Genomic DNA, 23,716 nt, shown 5'->3' on the forward strand with positions numbered 1-23,716 from the left:
AGATTCCTTTTTATAAAGCTAGTTATAATTATGGAAGTTATAAACATGTTTTCCCAATAAATATTCCAAAACTGAACACTTGGCCTCCTTAGGAATAGCAATGCAGAAGTATCAAATAAAATATAGCAAATAGTAGCCAACATTACATTAGAAGTAATACTCTTTGTTGGGTTTCATTTCAGTAATGTAAAAATGTGGGAATATTAAGAAATCTACTGCTATAATTAATCAAAACAATTTTTAAAGAAGGAAAATAATACCATCATCTTTATAGATACATAAAAAGAATTTGCTAATATTTATCCCATAATTATGACTTTTAAGGAGATTTTATAAAATTGATAAATATATCTTAAGTCAAAGCCAGCATCATTAATGAGGAAACACTGCAGAAGCATTTTCAGCAAAATGAAGAACAAAATAACAGTGCTATCATCATTATATTTTAACATGGTTCTAGAAGTTGCAACCCAGTGCAATTAGATATGAGAAAGAAAAAGAAGGTATAAATATTGGAAAGGAGGAAGCAAATTTTTATCTTTATTTGTAGATTATGTGATTTAATACCTGGAAAATTCAAAAAAAGAAATGGAAAGGCATTAGAAGCTATAAGCCACTTTAGTGAATAGCCAGTTACAAGATTAATGTATAAAACTGAATAGCTTTCCTGTGACTAAATAAAAATTAGCTAGAAAACAAGAGCAAGGAGATTTTGCTCTATTACTATACTTCCTGAGGAGCCCACTAACATTCTGTTGCCTGAAAATATGTGAAACTCAGTAATTTTCTTGGGGCAATAATATGTCCTGATGTGGTGAACTGGCGCAGTTGAAGCTCAATAAAATTTATTTCCTTCCTTCTGGAAGCTCTGATTTCACTCTCCAGGCCCTCAAATTGGAACTCAACCCTGAAGTAGCTAAGGCCTCAGTAGGATCTGCTATAGGTCTCTTATGGAAGAGGAGCTTTCCTTGGTGCTTGTGGATGAATGAACCGTTATGGACATGGCTGGAGTTGGGACTTTTTATATGTATACCTTCTAAGTAACTCACTGAGAGCAGTCTCTAAAAATAGAGTCTCCATGGAAAGCCAGAAGCAGTGAAAGGATCAGCCCTGAACAGTGACCTCAATACTCTTAGCTCCTGATTCTGGTTAGTGGTCTTCAAATGTTCATTAACCTCACCATTACCACTCTTGTAACTCCTCTTGCTATATTATCCCGTTCAAACACGCACTTATACACACAAACTGATAAAGTTATTAATGGTTGAGGGGTACTATCTGCTCTCCACTCTTCCCAAACAGAAGCCCAGGAAGTCTTCAGTTAAAGAGAAACTGAGGTCATTCATGCAGAATGTTTTTGACTACATAAAAAGGTCTCTAGATTGTAAAAGAGTGATGTAGAATTCATTTCTTCCTCTTTATACTTAGTTATGCTTGCTAAATTGCCTTGGTATCCTATTGCCTTGTCACTGAGTTGAGTCATTGAGGCTGGTTTCTAAACAAATGGGAACCAGAATAAATCTAAAACTTAAGTTCAAAGGTGTAGGTAAAAAGAAAAACAAAATTAAGTCCAGGAGTATATCAGTAAGATTTTTCTTAAAGGAAGATGGCAGGGGAGCCTCAGATGGAGAAGCAAACCTTGTGCTTGACGCAGAGAACAGTGTTGAGTACACAGCTGGACTGCTATCTGGGACTATGAACCAAGACTCTTCTCAAAGTTTATGAATATTTATATTTTTAAGGAGATTTTATAAAATTATAAGGAGATTTTATAAAATGACTTCTCTCTCTGCCTTTCATGAATAAATAAAGAAAATCTTTAAAATAAATAAAATAAAATATTCCCATTCAGATTAAAGAAGATGTGGGTTTTTTTTTAAAAGATTTTATTTATTTATTCATGAGAGAGAGAGAGAGAGAGAGGCAGAGACAGTCAGAGGGAGAAGCAGGCTCCATGCAGGGTGCCCAATGTGGGACTCGATCCCGGGACTCCGGGATCAGGCCCTGGGCCGAAGACAGCGCTAAACCGCTGAGCCACCCGGGCTGCCCAAAGAAGATGTGTTTTACACACACAGACACACACACACACACACACACACACAGACACACACGAATATTACTAACCCAGCAAAAAGAATGAAATCTTGCCATTTGCAATGACATGAATGGAGCTAGACTGTATTATGCAAAGCAAAATAAGTCAATCAGAGTAAGACAAATACCATATGACTTCAATCGTGTGGAATTTAAGAAACAAAACAGATGAACATAGGTGAAGGGGGGAAAAAAGAGAGAGAGGCAAGCAAACCATAAGAGAGTCTTAACTATAGTGAACAAACAGGGTTGCCAGAGGGGAGGTGGGTGGGGGATGGGCTAAATAGGTAATGGGTATTAAGGAGGGCACAGTGTTGAGCACTGGGTATTACATGTAAGTGATGAATCAATAAATTCTACTCCTGAAACCAATATTATGTTATATGTTAACTAACTAGAATTTAAACAAAAATTTGAAAAAAAAGTTTTTCTAATGCTTTTGGGAAGGTGCTTGTGAATTAAAAGTACATAAATAATGCTGTTAAATTTAAAATATTTTCATTCATAATTTTTAAAAGTAATCAGGACATTTTGCTATTGACAGGCATAGGTCCAAGATTTAGGATAAAGTATATACCATGAACTTAATAACTATTCTCTATCTCTTTTCCTTCTACTCTTTTTCTTTCCCTCTTTTAATATCAAGAGATTGTTCTTGATATATAGGCCCTGGGCCATCCATAAACCTAAAAAAGGCAGTATGATTGGTGAACTAATGTGCATTCTGCAGTGAGGGCTCCTTCCTGGTTTCTGGAGAATCCTAACACCTTGATACACTGAGTCACAAGATAAGGGGGTAGTTTAAATGCCCATGCTTCTAATACCTTTTCATGTGGCCCACCTTCATTCACCCCCTTCTGTAGACTGCCTGCCCAGAGAAGCTTCTTAATGATGTGATTTATTCTAACTCAATGAGCAGAGAATGAAAGAAACAAAGGAAATTTATTTTGCAGTTGGCTGGTCATTCAAAACCATCCTACCTTAAAATGTCAGCTAATTAGGAGATGGTGGGAGAGTTTTTGCTTGCATACTTAGACCTTATTATTTGGACCTTATAGTGATTATTAATTTATACTTCAACAAAATAAACCAAAATTATATCACACACCTAATTTTATTTGAAGACTAAATTTCTATTTCTCTCACTCTAGCCAGACATTTGATTCATAATGTCCAAAATCACAGGAACAATTGCCAAATTAGTGTTTTCTCAATTAAGTACTTACCAGTTCTCTTTAATTCCTTTGTGGTCTTTGAAGCTGGAATAATCTTTGGATATATTTAACTCTCAACTTACAATTGAGCAGAAAGCTGAGAGAGTAAAGTATGTTTGAAAAACGATGACTGGAAGAGACTCAATGGCTATAGACTCCAAACACAGAGACAGTAGCTTCCCTGTTCTTTAGAGAAAAAGGCATATGCAAAGGAAAACTGCATTCAGGATGACACCTTTGATTAAAATTCACTGAGTATTTACTATGTGCCAGGCACTTCTCTAAACATTCTACAATCTGTATCATACATATTTTACAAATACTGTATGAAAATTATATTTTTCACATAAGAAAAATGCATAAAGAAGTTAAGAGACAGGGGCACCTGGGTAGCTCATTTGATCAGGCCACCAGACTCTTGCAGCTCAGGTGATGATCTCAGGGTCCTGGGATCCAGTCCCTTAGGGCTTCTAACTCAAGATCCTTTCCCTCTCCCTCTCTTTCTGTCCTCCCCTACTCCTCACTTTCATATGTGTTCTCTCTCTCTCTCAAATAAATAAATAAATAAATAAATAGCATCTTTTTTAAAAAGAGAGAAAGATTAAGTGACTTCTTCAAAGTCAAACACATAACAATAAAATCAAAGTTTGTACCTATGCAGTCTGACTATAGAGCCCTTCTTACGAGAAACATAAGATCACAAATATTCTTGCACATGAATAAAGACCAGTAATGAGAAAATACACTAGATGATTAATTGAATACATGACTATAGACAAAGGACTAAACTCAGTCTCTGGCAATAAATGATTAAGTCATCCTATAACCAAATTTTCTTCAAGAAGAGAAATATAGACACACACACACGTATACACACATCAAAGAGTTTGGAAATAAGGCTTCCCTCTGAAAGTTAAACAAGTAAAAGCCAGCCACAATGGATGTGACAAAATAGACTATAGGACAGGAGGGACTTGCTTGCTCAAGTATGTCAGCAGAATATGCACACATCCAACATGCTAGTCAAGGTTGAGGGACCAGCCCTGGGGACCAGCCAGATAAAGGGGAAGAAAGAGTGCATTCCAGGCAGAAGGGACAACATGTACCAAAGCTAGGAGGTGAGACAGAGAATGATACATTCAGAGATCATTAATAAGCTCAGTATGTCCAAAACAGTGAAGGCGTAGGCAGGAATGGGGCTGTGGAGGGCCTTGCCTTCCCATAAAGTTGTTTGGCCTTATTCCCAGTGTAGTGGCAAGCTAGGCATTGAGATATTTTAAGTCAGATGTGAAGGAACTCAAATTTGAGGGAGATCACTTTGGCTGCAGAGTGTGTTGGAACCACTCTCAGCCCCACCCGCTAGCGTGGGTAGACCAGTTTAGGAGGCTGTTGCCATCATCCAGGAGAGAGATGATTGGGCTAGGTTGGCAGAAGTGATAACCAGGAAATGTGGACTGATGAGAGACATTTCAGAGGTAAATGGATGGGATGTGGGGGTGCAGTGGAGAAGGAAGTCTGGCTTGGACAGTGGAGTGGGTTGTTAGTGCCCTTCACTGAGAGTGAGACCCCTTGGAAGAGGAGAGGAGGAGAAAGGGGAAGAAGAGGAACAGTTGGAGGAGGAGGAGGAGGAGGAGGAGGAGGAGGAGGAGGAGGAGGAGCTCAAGTTGGGAAAAGCTGAATTTTAGGAGCCAGTGAGTTGTCCAAATGGAGCTCTTCACTGACCAGTTGATCACATGGATCTGGACTTCGGGTGCAAGATAAAAGATGTGGGTATCATCAGCCTACAGACCCTGAGGGTGAACCAGCTGGCTAGAAGAAGCCAGATTATGGAAATGGAGAAGGGAAATGGGAAGCAGGAGAAAACCAGAGGCTCAGACAGCAGAGGCCAAATGTATATCACATGGTGTGGAAAAAGAGAACTTTTGTGACATCCCACATCAATGTCATTTCTTTCCTTGCTACTTTGGTTTCCTATCTATGTGTGTCTGTGTGTCTGGAGGTGGGGTGGGCTGGGTTGGGAGTGTGTGATACTTTTATACTCCTTGTATTCTTGGGGCCTTTGAGGGCTCTTGGTGTTCCTCCTCTTTTGAGGAAGGCAATTTCCTTTTTTCCTCCCTCTTTCAGGCTGTTTGTGCAATTCTGTCTGCCAGAGCCTGCTGGTGGGGCCCTCCTAGACATGTTCATTAAGATGCAGCATAATCTAGTGGTGAAGAGCCTGGGTTTGGTGTCTGAGTCCTGATGGTTGTCATGGTTACCCAGTCATTAACATGGCTAACAAGTAATGCTGGAGAAGCAGGCCATTGCCTGGGTCTTGGGAATCCTTTAGTCCCCAGCTGTATTGATTCAATTGATTTTCTGTAATGAGTACACTTCATTTTATTCTTTTAAACACTGAATTATACCTTTTAACAATAAAAAGATGCTGCATAAAGAGAGAAAAGTAAAATGAATTATATGGAAAATTTCAACATAAAATAACTTTAACAATAAGATAGTAGTGACATTCCCAAGGACTCAAGTACCTGGTTTTATCATCTGACTCTCATTCCAATGTTTTGTCTATCAGGTCATGATTGTGCTTTGTGGCCCTAGAGTATCTTAATATTCTGAGGTTCAATCACAACACTGACATCTAGTTCATGTGCATCCCCTAAAGGAAATAGGAAATCACCCTGTACTAATGATACATGTGAATTGGAGAATATTTAGAAAATACAAATAAAAGAAAAGAAAATACAAATGAATGCTGCTTGGAGTTTAAAGTCAGAATGGCAGCTTGAACATCACATAATGGGAATGCTGAGAGGGAAGGTAGGAAGGTAGAAGTAAAGCAAAGAGAGACTGCTACTTTAACCTCCAGACAGAGCTTTCCAGAAGTTTGCATAGCCTAAGAAATACATCAGGGACAGGCAGCATCTGGTGAGATTTTCTCTAGGCAAGTCAGCCAGGCCTCTAGTCTATGGTATCCATTTCTCCTCCCCATCTTCCTCTTCCCTCTCCCCACTCCCTCTGCCCACCCTCCTCTCCCTTCCTTCTCCTCCTCTCTTCCTCATCAGCTTACTCCTCCCACAATATACACAAAGCAGAGTAGGAACAATTACCATGGTCTGTTCAGAGCAGGCAGGGAGCCATCTCAGTCTTAAGGAATCTTCCATTCTCAACTAAAGAGAATGTGTGTGTGTGTGTGTGTGTGTGTGTGTGTGTGTGCACATTCAAGGCTTAAAGAAAAAATAGGATCTTGTTGACAGCTTTTGTATTGTAAAAGCTATACTTGATCATTGAGAAAAACATGTAGGATTTACTAAAGATAAAATAGGATCAGGTTTGCAGCTTCTTTCTGATTATAGAAGTTATACTTCCTCATTGAGAAAAATCTATAGGATTCAGAAAAGATAAAGGAGAAAATACAATTTACTTAGAAACCTATAATTTAGATGTTCAGTTGTGTTTCTGTAGGTTTGTTCATACTTTAAAATTTTCTAAGCACAAATATATATGTACGTACAATTTTAATTTTAAGTTACATTTACATTTTAAATTTAGCCATAAGTTGTAAATATCTTTCAATGTGAGCAAATATATTTGTACCTTATTTTGTAAAACAAAATTTTTTCATGCTTCTAATTTTAACCCCTATTTTTCTGATTTCAAAGGTAACACATCCTTGTAAAAATCAAATGAGGGACACCTGGGTGGCTCAGCAGTTGAGCATCTGCCTTCAGCTCAGGGTGTGATCCTGCTGTCCGGGGAATAAGTCCTACATCGGGCTCCCTGCATGGAGCCTGCTTCTCCCTCTACCTCTGTCTCTGCCTCTCTCCCTCTCTCTTTCTCTCTCTCTCTCTGTGTGTGTGTGTGTCTCATGAATAAATAAATAAAATCTTTTAAAAAATAAAGTGAAATAGAACTGTATAACAGGTAATAAAATTGTCTTTGTGTCTCCTTCACCTGTCAAATCTGTGGAAATATTCTCTATTTGTAGCTTAGAGAACATTCCTTCAGAAGAATCTTCTTTAGGGAAGCACACATATTTCTATTGCAAAAATGAGACCATACTAAAACATATTATTCTACACATATCTTTCTAATTCTATCACACACCTACAAATGTGTGCAGGTTGCTCCTTTTACTTAGCAATGAACCGTGAACATATTTCAAGTCAATAAATATATTTTACATCATTTTATGAATCATTTACTATTCAATAAGATTTCCTCCTTAGTTAAAAATTTTAACTAAGATTTTTTTCTGATTACAAACTATATATGCTTGCTGCAAAAATTCAAATGATACAAAATTATTTAAATTAAGAAGGGAGATTTTCCTGTATATCTCTCCCCTCCCTTTTCAAGGTAGCTCTTCCTGTTATTTTCTTTGCAAAATATCAACCTCTCATTCTGTCTCATTCTCTGTGTGTGAGCACGTGTGCGGAAAAGGATCATATAGGGTATATGGTGTAGCAACTCGCTTTTTTTTCTTAACAGTATATATTAGATATCTTTCCATGACAATACATATAGTTCCACCTAATTTCCTTTAATCTAGTCAGATGAATGTGTACATCTTTTAATTTAACCAGTTATATATGTGTTTTAGGTCCTTTTAAAATTGTTCACTGTTGGCTGGACGGAGGGGAGCCTGAGCCTCTTAGTAGTGATAAGCAATCATGAGACTGTGGATGATTTAGTCCAGCAAAATTTCCAGTTGGGAACGTGCATCCTTCAGACTCAGACCCCAAATGGCACAGTGGGAGATGCTACAGAATCTTGACAACCCATTTCAGGATCAGCTGCATCAGCTCTACTCAGATAGCCTGCCAGTGGACATTCTACAACACTTGGCTGTCTGGATTGAAGATCAGAACTGGCAGGAGGCTGCCCTGGTCAATGATGATTCCAAGGTGAACATGCTGTTCTTCTACTTCTTGGACCAACTGAAGTATGAGTGTGGCCGCTGCAGCCAGGACCCTAAGTGCTTTTTATTACAGCACAACTTGCGAAAATTCTATCGGGACATTCAGGCCCTTCCCCAGGGCCCTACCCAGTTAGCTGAGATGATCTTCAATCTCCTTCTGGAAGAAAAAAGAATTCTGACCCAGGCTCAGAGGGCTCAGTTGGAGCAAGGATATCCAGCCCTCAAAACACCTGTAGAAAGCCAGCAGGATGAGATTGAATCCTGGATCCTGGAATTAAAGGCTATGATGGAGAGGCTGGTGAAATCCATCTCCCAACTGAAAGACCAGCAGGATGTCTTCTGCTTCTGATATAAGATCCAGGCCCAAGCGAAGAAATTCTCCTTAGACCCCCATCAGATGAGACAGCACCAGCTTCGGCAGGAAACTCTCAATGAACTGGACAGAAGGAGAAAGGAGGTACTGGATGCCACCAAAGCATTGCTAGGCCGATTAACTACCCCTATTGTGCTACTGCTGCCTAAGTTGGAGGAATGGAAAGCCCAGCAACAGAAAGCCTGCATTGGAGCCCCTCATGAAGGAGGATTGGAACAGCTGGGGAAGTGGTTCGCAGCTGGAGCCAAGCTGTTGTTCCTCCTGCACCAGCTGTTGGAGGAGCTGAAGGGATTAAGTCACCTGGTTAGTTATCAGGATGACCCTCTGACCGCAGGGGTCGACCTGCGGAAGGCCCAGGTCATGGAGTTGCTACAGCGCCTGCTCCACAGAGCCTTTGTGGTAGAAACCCAGCCCTGCATGTCCCAAAGTCCCCACCGACCCCTCATCCTCAAGACAGGCTCCTGGTGAGACTCCAGGAAGGCAATGAGTCACTGACTGCAGAAGTCTCCATTGACAAGAATCCCCAATCACAAGGCTTCCGGAAGTTCAACATTCTACCTCAAACCAGAAAACCCTGACCCCTGAGAAGGGGCAGATTCAGGGCTTAATTTGGGACTTCGGTTACCTGACTCTGGTGGAACAACATTCAGGTGGCCCAGGAAAGGGCTGCAATAAGGGCATGCTGGGTGTGACAGAGGAACTGCACATTATCAGCATTACAGTCAAATACACCTACCAGGGTCTGAAGGAGGAGCTGAAAACGGACACCCTCCCTGTGGTGATTATTTCCAATATGAACCAAGTTTTCATTGCCTGGGCCTCGGTTCTTTGGTTCAATCTGCTTAGCTCAAACCCCCAGAATCAGCAGTTCTTCTCCAGCCCTCCCATGGCACCCTGGAGCTTGCTGGGCCCTGCTCTCAGTTGGCAGTTCTCTTATGTTGGCCGAGGCCTTGACCCAGACCAGCTGAACATGCTGAGGGACAAGCTCTTTGGTCAGAACTCTAGGACTGAGGGCGCATTGTTATCCTGGGCCAACTTCACTAAGCGAGAGAGCCCTCCCGGCAAGCTACCATTCTGGACGTGGTTAGACAAAATTCTGGAGCTGGTACATGACCACTTGAAGGATCTCTGGAATGATGGACGCATCATCATCACCGGCTTTGTTTTTTTTTTTTTTTTTAAATTAATTTTTATTGGTGTTCAATTTACCAACATACAGAAAAACACCCAGTGCTCATCCCGTCAAGTGTCCACCTCAGTGCCCGTCACCCATTCCCCTCCAACACCCGCCCTCCTCCCCCCTTCCACCACCCCTAGTTCGTTTCCCCGAGTTAGGAGTCTTTATGTTCTGTCTCCCTTCCTGATATTTCCCAACATTTCTTCTCCCTTCCTTTATATTCCCTTTCACTATTATTTATATTCCCCAAATGAATGAGAACATACACTGCTTGTCCTTCTCCGATTGACTTATTTCACTCAGCATAATACCCTCCAGTTCCATCCACGTTGAAGCAAATGGTGGGTATTTGTCGTTTCTAATCGCTGAGTAATATTCCATTGTATACATAAACCACATCTTCTTTATCCATTCATCTTTCGATGGACACCGAGGCTCCTTCCACAGTTTGGCTATTGTGGCCATTGCTGATAGAAACATCGGGGTGCAGGTGTCCCGACGTTTCGTTGCATCTGAATCTTTGGGGTAAATCCCCAACAGTGCAATTGCTGGGTCGTAGGGCAGGTCTATTTTTAACTCTTTGAGGAACCTCCACACAGTTTTCCAGAGTGGCTGCACCAGTTCACATTCCCACCAACAGTGTAAGAGGGTTCCCTTTTCTCCGCATCCTCTCCAACATTTGTTGTTTCCTGCCTTGTTAATTTTCCCCATTCTCACTGGTGTGAGGTGGTATCTCATTGTGGTTTTGATTTGTATTTCCCTGATGGCAAGTGATGCAGAGCATTTTCTCATGTGCATGTTGGCCATGTCCATGTCTTCCTCTGTGAGATTTCTCTTCATGTCTTTTGCCCATTTCATGATTGGATTGTTTGTTTCTTTGGTGTTGAGTTTAATAAGTTCTTTATAGATTTTGGAAACTAGCCCTTTATCTGATATGTCGTTTGCAAATATCCTCTCCCATTCTGTAGGTTGTCTTTTAGTTTTTTTGACTGTATCCTTTGCTGTGCAAAAGCTTCTTATCTTGATGAAGTCCCAATAGTTCATTTTTGCTTTTGTTTCTTTTGCCTTTGTGGATGTATCTTGCAAGAAGTTACTGTGGCCGAGTTCAAAAAGGGTGTTGCCTGTGTTCTCCTCTAGGATTTTGATGGACTCTTGTCTCACATTTAGATCTCTCATCCATTTTGAGTTTATCTTTGCATCACCGGCTTTGTGAGCCGGAGCAAGGAATGTAGGCTGCTGAAGAAGACCATCTCCGGCAACTTTCTCCTGCGCTTCAGTGAAACATCAGAAGGGGGCATCACCTGCTCCTGGGTGGAACACCAGGATGATGATAAGGTGCTCATCAACTCTCTGCAACCCTTCACCAAGGAAGTGCTACATACAGTCTCTCCCACTGACCAAAATCATTCGCCACTACCAGCTGCTTACCGAAGAGAACATACCTGAGAACCCACTGTGCTTCTTCTACCCGGTAATCCCCCGGGGATGAGGCTTTTGGGTGCTACTACCAGGAGAAAGTTAATCTCGAAGAACGGAGGAAATACCTGAAACATAGGCTCATTGTGGTCTTTAACAGACAGGTAGATGAGCTGCAACAACTGCTGGAGCTTAAGCCAGAGCCAGAAGCAGAGTCCTTTGAGCTGGAGATGGGACTAGCCCCGTTGCCACAGTAAGAGCCATGCCTGGAGTTAGAGCCACTGCTAGTGGCTGGGCTGGATCTGGGGCCACCACTGGAGCCCATGCTGGAGCCTACACTAGACATGGTACCCCAGGGAGTGTCAGAGCCAGACTTGGGACCAGAGCTGAGGCTGGAGCCTCTCCCAGACCCTGCATCACAGGCAGTTCCAGAGCCAGATCTGCCCCATGATCTGAGACACTTGAACACTGAGGAAATGGAAATTTTCAGAAACAGTATGAAGATTGAGGAAATCATGCCAAATGGTGACCCACTATGTGTTGGCCAGAACACCATGGATGAGGCTTACATCTTCCACTCCAGCCATTTCTACACGGATGGACCTTTGATTCCTTCTGACTACTAGGAACTACATTTTCTGTTCTTCCTGTATTTTTTATCCCTGCTACCCCCTACATCATGATGTTGCTCTCTAAGAATGGAAAACCCATTCAAAGCTGGTTAAGTTAACTCTGGGTTTTGGAGTGGAAAGTAAAACCATACTACGGGTATGAAAGAGGCACCAATGAATCAGAATAGATGTTAGCGATGGCTCTAACTAGGATTTTAGGCCAGCTGCTGTTTTGGGAGGTACAGGAGTTCTGAGGGTAGGCCAGGACAGTTAGGAGGTACTTAGAGGGCTCAGGCACTTGGAGTGGCTTCTTTCCAGTGTGGGAGGAATGTCAACATTCGAATAGTTGGTAAAGCTAATGTGGTGGTGCCCACAGCATTGGCCATTGGTAGGGAACAGAGACATGTGATGGGATTCCATTTCTCTCTTCTGGTTCCCTCATGTCTAGAATAATCTTTTCCTTCCTTCTTCCCCTCACTCCTGATTCAAGTCCTAAATTCCTTTGTTTCTGCAGAGATTGAGAGCTTTCTGCTTCAGCCCATCATGTGAAGCTCCCCTCAAAAGAAGGGAATAGGAGATAAACCTCCTCTGCTTAACAGTCTCCTCCCCTGCCTCCCAAGCTGGCCACACCCATTCCTTCTCTTAAAATGATCCTGCCAATCTAATATGCCTGTGAAGCTTTGCACAATAATAATTCTCTTTGTCTAGTCTCCACTTCCTCACTACTTAGGAGACCAACTGTTACTCTTGGAGGTCAAGGATGGTGGAGTTGCTGGGCGTTTAGGAATCGCTTTTTATAGTATAGGTAGAATTTGATATTTTACAGAGCAAGATCTTGCTCTGTGTCTTAGATATTTCTCTGTTAAGATATCATTCATTCTTTTGTGCAATATATTGTTTATCTGAAAGGAGAGTTTCTGTTCCTTGGGTGTGGACCTGGGCAAAAACCAGGTTCCTGGAACTTAGAACCTTGAATGTTTTTCATGGGGCTCCAATCTCACACATTAGTCATTCCCAGGGAACCCCAGGACAACTGCCTTTGTTCTAAAATATGTTTCTAGTATGACTTGAGATGAACAGAAGTGAGGCCCTGAACATGGGGCTGTTTTCTGGCTGGTATGTTAGAGGAATAGTCCTGTTCAGAAAGAGGCCCTTCTGAGCAGATGCGGCTAATAAACTTTGTGCTGACCTAAAAAAAAAATTATTCACTGTTACATACTGTGATTAAGTGAATATTCTCACATATATTTTTACTTAAGTATGCCCATTATTTTTGTGTGATAAATTTTTATGAAATTGGTGTCTAAAATGTCATGCATATTTTATTTATTCATTATCAATATTTCAAAATCAATAATTTTAATAATTACTTACATTCTCAAATTTTTTTAATAATCTGTTTATTTGTATAGACATACACATATATGCTTATTTAAATATTATTACCATTCAGTTTTAGTACAAAATTGGAAGTGATAATTCACCCTATCATTCAAAAATAATCCTCATTAACACTGACTATATACCATTCATCAGTATATGCACACACACAGGGAAGAGAGATATAGTGTAGGTAATAATCTTATATATATTGGTCATTACTATGTGTGGATTTTTAAGTAAAATTTTGAATTTTATCTGATTTAGCTAAAGATTACTAGAAATTAATCTGTAAACTATATTGAACTTTAGGTATATATCATATCTTAATTTTTTTCTGAAAGATCTCACCAAGTTTAAGATTAAAATATGAATACAGTTTAAGGTCTTTATTTTTAACTATATTTTTGGTTTTAGAAACAATTGAACTCCTGCTATAGAAACACTCTCATGTCTAATATATATTACTTAACTTTGTCAATTTTAAAAAAGATTTTATTTATTTATTCATGAGAGAGAGAGAGAGAGATAAATTGGCAGAAGGAGAAGCAGACTCTCTGTGGGGAGCCTGATGTGGAACTTGATCCCCAGGACCCCGGGATGACACCCTGAGCCTAAGGCAGATGCTCAAACACTGAGCCACCAAGGTGCCCCTAATTTGTCAATATTTGTGCAATTTATTTTCCTCATTTTTAGAAGGAGCATGCACATTCTTAATTTGCCTTCAAAAGTTTGCAGCAATTTATAATTCCACCAAGGGTGTATGAGAACGACAATTTTCCACACACTTTGCAACACCATATCTCATTAAGATGTTTAAAGAAATGTTTGTCCCCTCACCCCATCAAAATCATACATGTAAATCCTAGGTTTTAAAGAATAGAACCTGACTACTGTTGTTATTGGTGGCATTGCTGATATTAATGGTGTATTTGTGTTTCTGTTTATTTTTACAACTCCCTAGAGCTCTTTTTTCTTTTTTTTATTGGAGTTCAATTTGCCAAAATATAGCATAACACCCAGTTCTCATCCCATCAAGCCCCCCCCTCAGTGCCTGTCACCCCCCCCCCCCGCCTACCTCCCTTTCCACCACCCCTTGTTCGTTTCCCAGAGTTAGGAGTCTCTCATGTTCTGTCTCCCTCTCTGATATTTCCTGCTCATTTTCTCTCCTTTCCCCTTTCTTCCCTTTGACTAATTTTTATATTCCCCAAATGAATGAGACCATATAATGTTTGTCCTTCTCCGATTGACTTATTTCACTCAGCATAATACCCTCCAGTTCCATCCACGTCGAAGCAAATGGTGGGTATTTGTCATTTCTAATGGCTGAGTAATATTCCATTGTATACATAGACCACATCTTCTTTATCCATTCATCTTTCGATGGACACCGAGGCTCCCTCCACAGTTTGGCTATTGTGGACATTGCTGCTAGAAACATCAGGGTGCAGATGTCCCGGTGTTTCACTGCATCTGTATCTTTGGGGTAAATCCCCAGCAGGGCAATTGCTGGGTCGGAGGGCAGATCTATTTTTAATTCTTTGAGGAACCTCCACACAGTTTTGCAGAGGGGCTGCAGCAATTCACATTCCCACCAACAGTGCAGGAGGGTTCCCCTTTCTCCATATCCTCTTCAACATTTGTGGTTTCCTGCCTTGTTAATTTTCCCCATTCTCACTGGTGTGAGGTGGTATCTCATTGTGGTTTTGATTTTTTTTAAATTTTTTTTTTTATTTATGATAGTCACACAGAGAGAAGGAGAGGCAGAGACACAGGCAGAGGGAGAAGCAGGCTCCATGCACCCGAAGCCCGACGTGGGATTCCATCCCGGGTCTCCAGGATCACGCCCTGGGCCAAAGGCAGGCGCTAAACCGCTGTGCCACCCAGGGATCCTGTGGTTTTGATTTGTATTTCCCTGATGGCCAGAGATGCAGAGCATTTTCTCATGTGCTTGTTGGCCATGTCTAAGTCTTCCTCTGTGAGATTTCTGTTCATGTCTTTTGCCCATTTCATGATTGGATTGTTTGTTTCTTTGGTGTTGAGTTTAAAAAGTTCTTTATGGATATTGGATAATAGCCCTTTATCTGATATGTCATTTGCAAATATCTTCTCCCATTCTGCAGGTTGTCTTTTAGTTTTGTTGACTGTTTCCTTCGCTGTGCAAAAGCTTCTTATCTTGATGAAGTCCCAATAGTTCATTTTTGCTTTTGTTTCTTTTGCCTTCATGAATGTACCTTGCAAGAAGTTACTGTGGCCAAGTTGAAAAAGGGTGTTGCCTGTGTTCTCCTTTAGGATTTTGATGGAATCTTGTCTCACATTTAGATCTTTCATCCATTTTGAGTTTATCTTTGTGTATGGTGTAAGAGAATGGTCCAGTTTCATTCTTCTGCATGTGGATGTCCAATTTTCCCAGCACCATTTATTGAAGAGACTGTCTTTCTTTCAATGGATAGTCTTTCCTCCTTTATCAAATAGTAGTTGACCATAAAGTTCAGGGTCCACTTCTGGGTTCTCTATTCTGTTCCATCGATCTATGTGTCTGTTTTTGTGCCAGCACCACACTGTCTTGATGACCACAGCTTTGTAGTACAACCTGAAATCTGGCATTGGGATGCCCCCAGCTATGGTTTTCTTTTTCAATATTCCCCTGGCTATTAGGGATGTTTTCTGATTCCACACAAATCTTAAAATAATTTGTTCCAACTCTCTGAAGAAAGTCCATGATATTTTGATAGGGATTGCATTAAATGTGTAAATTGCCCTGGGTAGCATAGACATTTTCACAATATTAATTCTTTCAATCCATGAGCATGGAATATTTTTCCATCTCTTTGTGTCTTCCTCAATTTCTTTCAGAAGTGTTCTGTAGTTTTTAGGGTATAGATCCTTTACCTCTTTGGTTAGGTTTATTCCTAGGTATCTTCTGCTTTTGGGTGCAATTGTAAATGGGATTGACTCCTTCATTTCTCTTTCTTCAGTCTCATTGTTAGTGTATAGAAATGCCATTGATTTCTGGGCATTGATTTTGTATCCTGCCACACTGCCGAATTGCTGTATGAGTTCTAGTGATCTTGGGGTGGAGTCTTTTGAGTTTTCTAGGGACAGTATCATGTCATCTGCGAAGATGGAGAGTTTGACTTCTTCTTTGTCAATTTGAATGCCTTTTATTTCTTTTTGTAGCCTGATTTCTGAAGCTAGGACTTCTAGCACTATGTTGAATAGCAGTGGTGAGAGTGGACATCCCTGTCTTGTTCCTGATCTTAGGGGAAAGGCTCCCAGTGTTTCCCCATTGAAAATGATATTTGCTGTGGGCTTTTTGTAGATGGCTTTTAAGATGCTGAGGAATGTTCCCTTTATGCCTACACTCTGAAGAGTTTTGATCAGGAATTTGAAGTATTTTGTCAAATGCTTTCTCTGCATCTATTGAGAGGATCATATGGTTCTTGTTTTTTTCTCTTGTTGATATGATCAATCACATTGATTGCTTTATGAGTGTTGAACCAGCTTTGCATCCCAGGGATAAATCCCACTTGGTCATGGTGAATAATCTTCTTAATGTATTGTTGGATCCTATTGGATAGTATGTTGTTGAGGATTTTTGCATCCATGTTCATCTGAGATATTGGTCTATAATTCTCCTTTTTGGTGGGGTCTTTGTCCGGTTTGGGAATTAAGGTGATGCTGGCCTCATAGAATGAGTTTGGCAGTATTCCATTTCTTTCTATCGTTCCAAACAGCTTTAGTTGAATAGGTATGGTTTCTTCTTTAAACGTTTGATAGAATTCCCCTGAGTAGCCCTCTGGCCCTGGACTTTTGTGTCTTGGGAGGTTTATGATGACTGCTTCAATTTCCTTCCTGGTTATCGGCCTGTTCAGGCTTTCTATTTCTTCTTGTTCCAGTTTTGGTAGTTTGTGATTTTCCAGAAATACATCCATTTCTTCTAGATTGCCTAATTTAATGGCTTAAAGCTGCTCATAATAAGTTTTTAAAATCGTTTGTATTTCCTTAGTATTGGTGGTGATCTCTCCTTTCTCATTCATGATTTTATTAATTTGAGTCTTTTCTCTCTTCTTTTAAATAAGACTGGCTAATGGTTTATCTATCTTAATAATTCTTTCAAAGAACCAACTCCTGGTTTTGTTGATCTGTTCCATAGTTCTCTGGTCTCGATTTCATTGAGTTCTGCTTGAATGTTTATTATCTCTCTTCTTCTGCTGGGTGAAGGTTTCATTTGCTGTTCCTTCTCCAGCTCCTTTAGTTGCAAGGTAAGCTTTTATATTTCAGTCATTTCCAGTTTTTGGATGGATGCTTGTATTGCGATGTATTTCCCCCGCAGGACTGCTTTTGCTGTATCCCAAAGATTTGGAATGGTTGTATCTTCGTTCTCATTAGTTTCCATCAATCTTTTTAATTCTTCTCTAATTTCCTGGTTGATCCTTTCATCTTTTAGCAGAATGGTCCTTAACCTCCACGTGTTTGAAATCCTTCCAAACTTCTTCTTGTGATTTAGTTCTAGTTTCAAAGCATTATGGTCTGAGAATATGCAGGGGACGATCTCAATCTTTTGGTATCGGTTAAGACCTGATTTGTGACCCGGTATGTGGTCTTTTTTAGAGAATGTTCCATGTGCACTTGAGAAGAATGTGTATTCAGTTGCGTTTGGATGTAAAGTTCTGTAAATATCTGTGAAATCCATCTGGTCCAGTGTATCATTTAAAGCCCTTGTTTCTTTGTTGATGTTGTGCTTAGAAAATCTGTCGATTGTAGAAAGCGCTGTGTTCAAGTCACCAAGTATAAGTGTATTATTATCTAAGTATGTCTTAACTTTGGTTATTAATTGATTGATATACTTGGCGGCTCCCACATTCGGGGAATAAATCTTCATGATTGTTAGGTCCTCTTGTTGGATAGATCCTTTAAATAGGATATAGTGTCCCTCTTCATCTCTTACTACAGTCTTTGGGATAAACTTTAATTTATGTGATATAAGGATGGCTGCCCCTGCTTTCTTTTGAGGACCGTTTGAATGGTAAATGGTTCTCCAACCTTTTATTTTCAGGCTCTTGGTGTCCTTATGTCTAAAATGAGTCTCTTGTAGACAGCAAATAGATGGGTCTTGCTTTTTTATCCAGTCTGAAACCCTGTGCCTTTTGATGGGGTCATTAAGCCTGTTCACATTCAGAATAACTATTGAAAGGTATGAATTTAGTTTCATCATAATACCTATTCACTCCCTGATTTTATGGATTATTCCTTTGGGCTTCCTCTTTCTTTTACATGGTCCCCCTTAATATTTCGTGCAGAGCTGGTTTGGTGGTCACATATTCTTTCACTTTCTGCCTATCTTGGAACCTCTTTCTCTCTCCTTCTGTTGTGAATGAGAGCCTTGCTGGATAGAGTATTATTGGCTGAATGTTCTTCTCATTTAGGACCCTGAATATATCCTGCCAGCCCTTTCTGGCCTGCCAGGTCTCTGTGGAGAGGTCTGCTCTTATCCTAATGCTTCTCCCCATAAAAGTTAGAGATTTCTTGTCTCTTGCTGCTTAAGGATCTTCTCTTTATCTTTGGAATTTGCAAGTTTCACTATTAAATGTCCAGGTGTTGAGGGGTTTTTGTTGATTTGGCGCGGGGAATCTCTCTATTTCCTGGATCTGAATGCCTGTTTCCCTTCCCAAGTTAGGAAAGTTCTCAGCTATGATTTGTTCAAATACATATTCTGGACCTCTGTCCCTTTCGGTGCCCTTGGGAACCCCAATCAAAAGTAGATTTTTCCTTCTGAGGCTGTCATTTATTTCCCTTAACCTATCCTCATGATATTTTAATTGTTTTTATCTTTTTTCCTCAGTTTCCCTCCTTGCCATCAACTTGTCTTCTATGTCACTCTTTCGTTCTTCTACCTCATTAACTCTCGTCGTTAGGACCTCTAGTTTGGATTGCATCTCATTTAATTGATTTTTAATTTCGGCCTGATTAGACCTGAATTCTATATTCATGAAGTCTCTGGAATCCTTTATGCTTTTTTCTAGAGCCACCAGTAGATGTATAATAGTGCTTCTGATTTGGCTTTCTGACATCGAGTTGTAATCCAATTTTTGTAACTCTGTGGGAGAGAGGACTGTTTCTGATTCTTTCTTTGATGTTTTTCCTTCTAGTCATTTTGCTCAGTGTAGAGTGGCCAAAAACAAGTTGTACTGGAAAAAGGAGAAAAAGAGAGAAGAGAAAAAGGAAAAAAAAAAGAAGAAGAAAAAAATGGGGGGAATCAAACAGCAAACAAAACACAAGGCGGAGTATCCTCTGATTCTGTATACTGTAAATCCTTCGACTTCCCCTCGAACTTTCCAGTGCTTCTTGGTCAATAACTTACTTTTCCCCTGTTCGTCTAGCTGGTCTTCTGGGGGTGGGGGGATGCTGCTGTGCTGATTCTCAGGTTTGAGCACCTGGGGGATCTGCTCAGCCCCCTGCCTGGTGCACGGCTCAGTGGGAGTTGTTTATCCTGTTTATCCTGTGAGGCCACTGTGAGGCTCAGTTGGTGTTGCTTATCCTGTGAGGCCCTAGGAGGGACAACAACAGTGGCTGCGGACAGCTCTCCAGCTCTAGAGTCAGCTCCCGCAGTAACTACCGCAGATCCCAGTCCACAGGTGCCTGGATGCTCCCGGGGCGGGGGCGCTGATCTGCACAGCTTGGGGCCGCCAGCAGCAGGAGCGTCCTTACTGTCCTGTGTCCTCCTGGCCTCTGCCTGTCCCGGGGGGAGTGCCGGATCTTGGGCTGTGTCCCCCAGCGCCCTGTGCTCCAGGGCCTGTGCTGCTGGAATTGTGCTCCTGGCCCGCGCAACCCCCTCTGTGCGGAGCTGCTCCTGAGCCGCCTGCGCTCCTCCTGGGTCCCCCAGGTGCTCGCTGCAGCCCTTTAGGGAGCTCCGCCGCGGGGTGTGGTGCTCTCTCCCCGGGGCGCAGCTCCTCTGTTAGTGCCCCTGGGAGCCTGAGGGCATCCCTGCCCCTCCTGGGATCCTCCTCCAACTCCCTGCGAGTGCCTTTCCATCAGGGAAGATTGGTGAAGCTCCAGCTTTTCAGGAAAAGGGCTTTCCTGTCCTGGGGGCACTCGCCCCGCCACCTTAGCCTGGCTCCTCGCTGGGCCTCTCCCCCTTGGATGCTTTTTTATTTCTTTATTATTATTTTTTTCCGTCTTTCTACCTTAATAGAAGCGCAAACTCTTCTCACTGTAGCATTCCAACTGTTCTCTCTTTAAATCTCAGGCCGAATTTGTAGGTTTTCAGGATGATTTGAAAGTTATCTAGGTAATTTGGTAGGGACAGGTGACTTGGGGACCCTACTCTTCCGACATCTTGCCCCCTCCCTAGAACTCTTTTTTCTTTTGTATTTTCTTTGGTGCTCTTCCTGTGTGGTAATCACTTCTCTAAATTCATGTCTATGCCCAAATACTGAAGCCAGATATTTACAGAGATGAGCATTATTGTAACTTTATCCTTACTCATATTCTGAACAATCGTTTTTAAGTAAGCTCCATGGGTGTGGAGCCCAACGCAGGGCTTGAACTCACTACCGTGAAATCAAGACCTGAGCTGAGATCAAGAGTTGGTGACTTAACCGATTGATCCACCCAGGCACCCCTGAACTATTTTTTTAGTATGAACTCTCCAACATAGGATTGCTGGATGAAAGGATAAATATATTATAAAGCCAAAGGCTTTATTTATATGCTTGTAATTCCCAAGTTTATCTCTTGTCCAGACTCTCCTCTGAGTTTTAGGCCTGTTAATAAGCAACCTATTTTTCACCTTAACATTTTAAAGTCAAGATGTCCAAAATTAAACTCATCATTTCTGCTCTCTCCCATTCTCCAGCATTGTCCTCCTTTATCTTTCCTAATCTCAGTGAATGGCAGGTAGCTTCACTCATTTTTAAAAACCAGAAACTTGGCTTTTATCTCTCTGTCACTTTCATTTACAGTTTATCCCAAGTCCTAATGATTCTATATCCTAAATACATTTAAATCTGTTTCTCTCCAACTTCATTGCTACTATACTAGTCCAAATTAACATCTTTTCTTAGCCAAACTACTATAAAGTCCTCCTAACTGATTTTCTTTATCAAGTTTTTTTTAGAGTAAATGACATTTATTTATTTTTATTTTTTAAAGATTTATTTGAGAAAGAGGATGCATGTGAGCTGGCGGAGGGAAAGAGGGAGAGAGAATCTCAAGCAGACTCCTTGCTAGCGGGGACCCTACCTTGGGGCTCCATTTCAAGACCCTGAGATCATGACCTGAGCCAAAATCAAGAGTCAGATGCTTAACCGACTGAGTCACCCAGGCGCCCCAGAATAAATGGCATTTATTACATGAACTTCCAGGGATATAAAACATCAGGCAAATTATATCACCATCCACATAGAAACACCACATTCCCCCATTTCACACTTTTTAAAATATTTAGCATTGCTTTATTAAAATATGCAAAAGACACTAACTTTCACTTTTGGAAACCAGATGCCTAATGAATAAGCAAAGTGTCAGAATGAACAAACAAAATACTTGAACATTGTAATGTGACTATTCTTTTCTAAAACAAGATTTTATTTATTTATTTGAGAAAGAGGGAGAGATAGCACCAGCAAGGGAGGGGGGAAAGGGAAAGGGAGAAGCAGGCTCCCAGCTGAGCAGGGTTCCTGACAAGCCTGACACGGAGCTTGGTCCTAGGACCCTGGGATCATGACCTTAGCTGGTCAGACATTTAACTGACTGAGCCACCGAGGTGCCCCATATCACCATTCTTGAAAAAAAAATTAGGTGTTTCCAAAATAACTGATAAAACAATTTGTAATTCTTTTTGGGTTTTGAAATACTATTAGACGTGGTCACATGCAAATCTTAGCTATTCTGATAATACCATAGACTTAGGGAGGGTCTAGAATTCAGACTGCAAAATTAATGTTTTTTTCAGTTTTGGAAACAAACAGGCAGTAATTTCTCCTAATATGTCTAAGGTGAATGGAAAATATATGCATATGTGGAATTTTAATTTTAACTGAGAAATTGCAAACAGCAAATGCCCACTTTTCTTTATCCCTAGTTTTAATCAATTTCTATCATATTCCTTTTCTTTTTCCCTCCCACCTTTCTTCTTTCCTTTCCCTTTATGTCCTTCTTTCTTTTTTTTTTTTGAGATATAATTCACACACCATAAAGCAAACATGGTTGCACAATTGAGTGGTTTTTAGTGTACTTACAAAGTTTTGCAACTATCATCATTTAATATCAGAATGTTTTCATCACTCCCCCCCCAAAAAATTCGGTACACATTAGCAGTCACTCCCCATTGGCCCCTTCCTCATCTCCTGGAAAACAATCTATTTCTGTTTCTTTGGATTTGTCTACACTGAACATTTCATATAAATGGAATAGTAAAATATGAAGCCCTTTGAATATGGTTTCTTTCACTTAGCATAATGTTTTTGTTTTGTTCTTTTTAAAGACTTCTATATGTATTCATGAAAGGCACAGAAAAAGAGGCAGAAACATAGGCAGAGGGAGAAGCAAGCTTCCTGTGGGGAGCCTGATGCGGGACTCAATCCCATGACCCCAGGATCATGACCTGAGCCAAAAGCTCAACCACTGAGCTACTCAGGTGCCCCAGCATAATGTTTTTGAAGTTGATTCTTATTGTAGCACATATAAGTACTTCATTTCTTTTTAAAGCTGAATAATATTTCATTGTATAGATACACCATATTTTGTTTATCCATTTATTGATTGATGAACATTTGGGTTATTTCCACTTTTGAACTATCATGAATAGTTTTACGAACACTCATATACAAATTTTTGTATGGACACGTATTTTCAATTTTGGGGGTATATACAGCTAGGAATAGAATTGGTTAGTCATATGGTATCTCTCTGATTAAATTTTGAGGAACAGCCAAACTGTTTTCCAAAGAGGCTGTACCATTTTACATTCCCATCAGCAAAATAAGAGGGATCCAATTTATCCATATCCTTGTCAATACTTATTACTGCCCATCTTTTTTATTATAACCAACCTACTGGGTGTTGAGTGATATCTCATTGTGGTTTATTTTTAAGATTTGTATTTATTTATTCATGAGCGACAGAGAGAAAGACAGAGGCAGAGACACAGGCTGAGGGAGAAGCAGGCTCCTTGCAGGGAGTCCGATGTGGGACTCGATCCCGGGACTCCAGGATCACGCCCTGGGCTGAAGGCAGGTACCAAACCGCTGAGCCACCCAGGGATCCCCCCAGTACAGCTTTAAATTGTGTCAAATGAGTGCTTCCTAATCTTGTACACAAATGGTAACATTCGTAGCACACAATGGAGCAAACAGAGGTTACTTCTGGTTCTAAGATATCATAGAGGCTTGAGGGGATTCATTGTGGTTTTAATATGCATTTTCCTAATGATTAATCATTTTGAGTATCTTTTTCATGTGCTTATTGGTCTTTTGTATATCTTCTTTGGAGAAATATCTATTGAAGTCCTTTTCTCATTTTTAAAAACACTGAAAT

At 40.6% G+C, this 23,716-nt stretch overlaps 1 pseudogene; it reads left to right on the forward strand.

Moving 5' to 3' along the window:
• The first annotated feature begins 7,990 nt into the window (after window positions 1-7,990).
• On the forward strand, window positions 7,991-11,967 carry LOC112925665 (signal transducer and activator of transcription 2-like; annotated as a pseudogene).
• The last annotated feature ends 11,749 nt before the right edge of the window (window positions 11,968-23,716 follow it).

The sequence above is a fragment of the Vulpes vulpes genome, chromosome X (assembly GCF_048418805.1).
Source record: "Vulpes vulpes isolate BD-2025 chromosome X, VulVul3, whole genome shotgun sequence".
NCBI classification, from domain to species: domain Eukaryota; kingdom Metazoa; phylum Chordata; class Mammalia; order Carnivora; family Canidae; genus Vulpes; species Vulpes vulpes.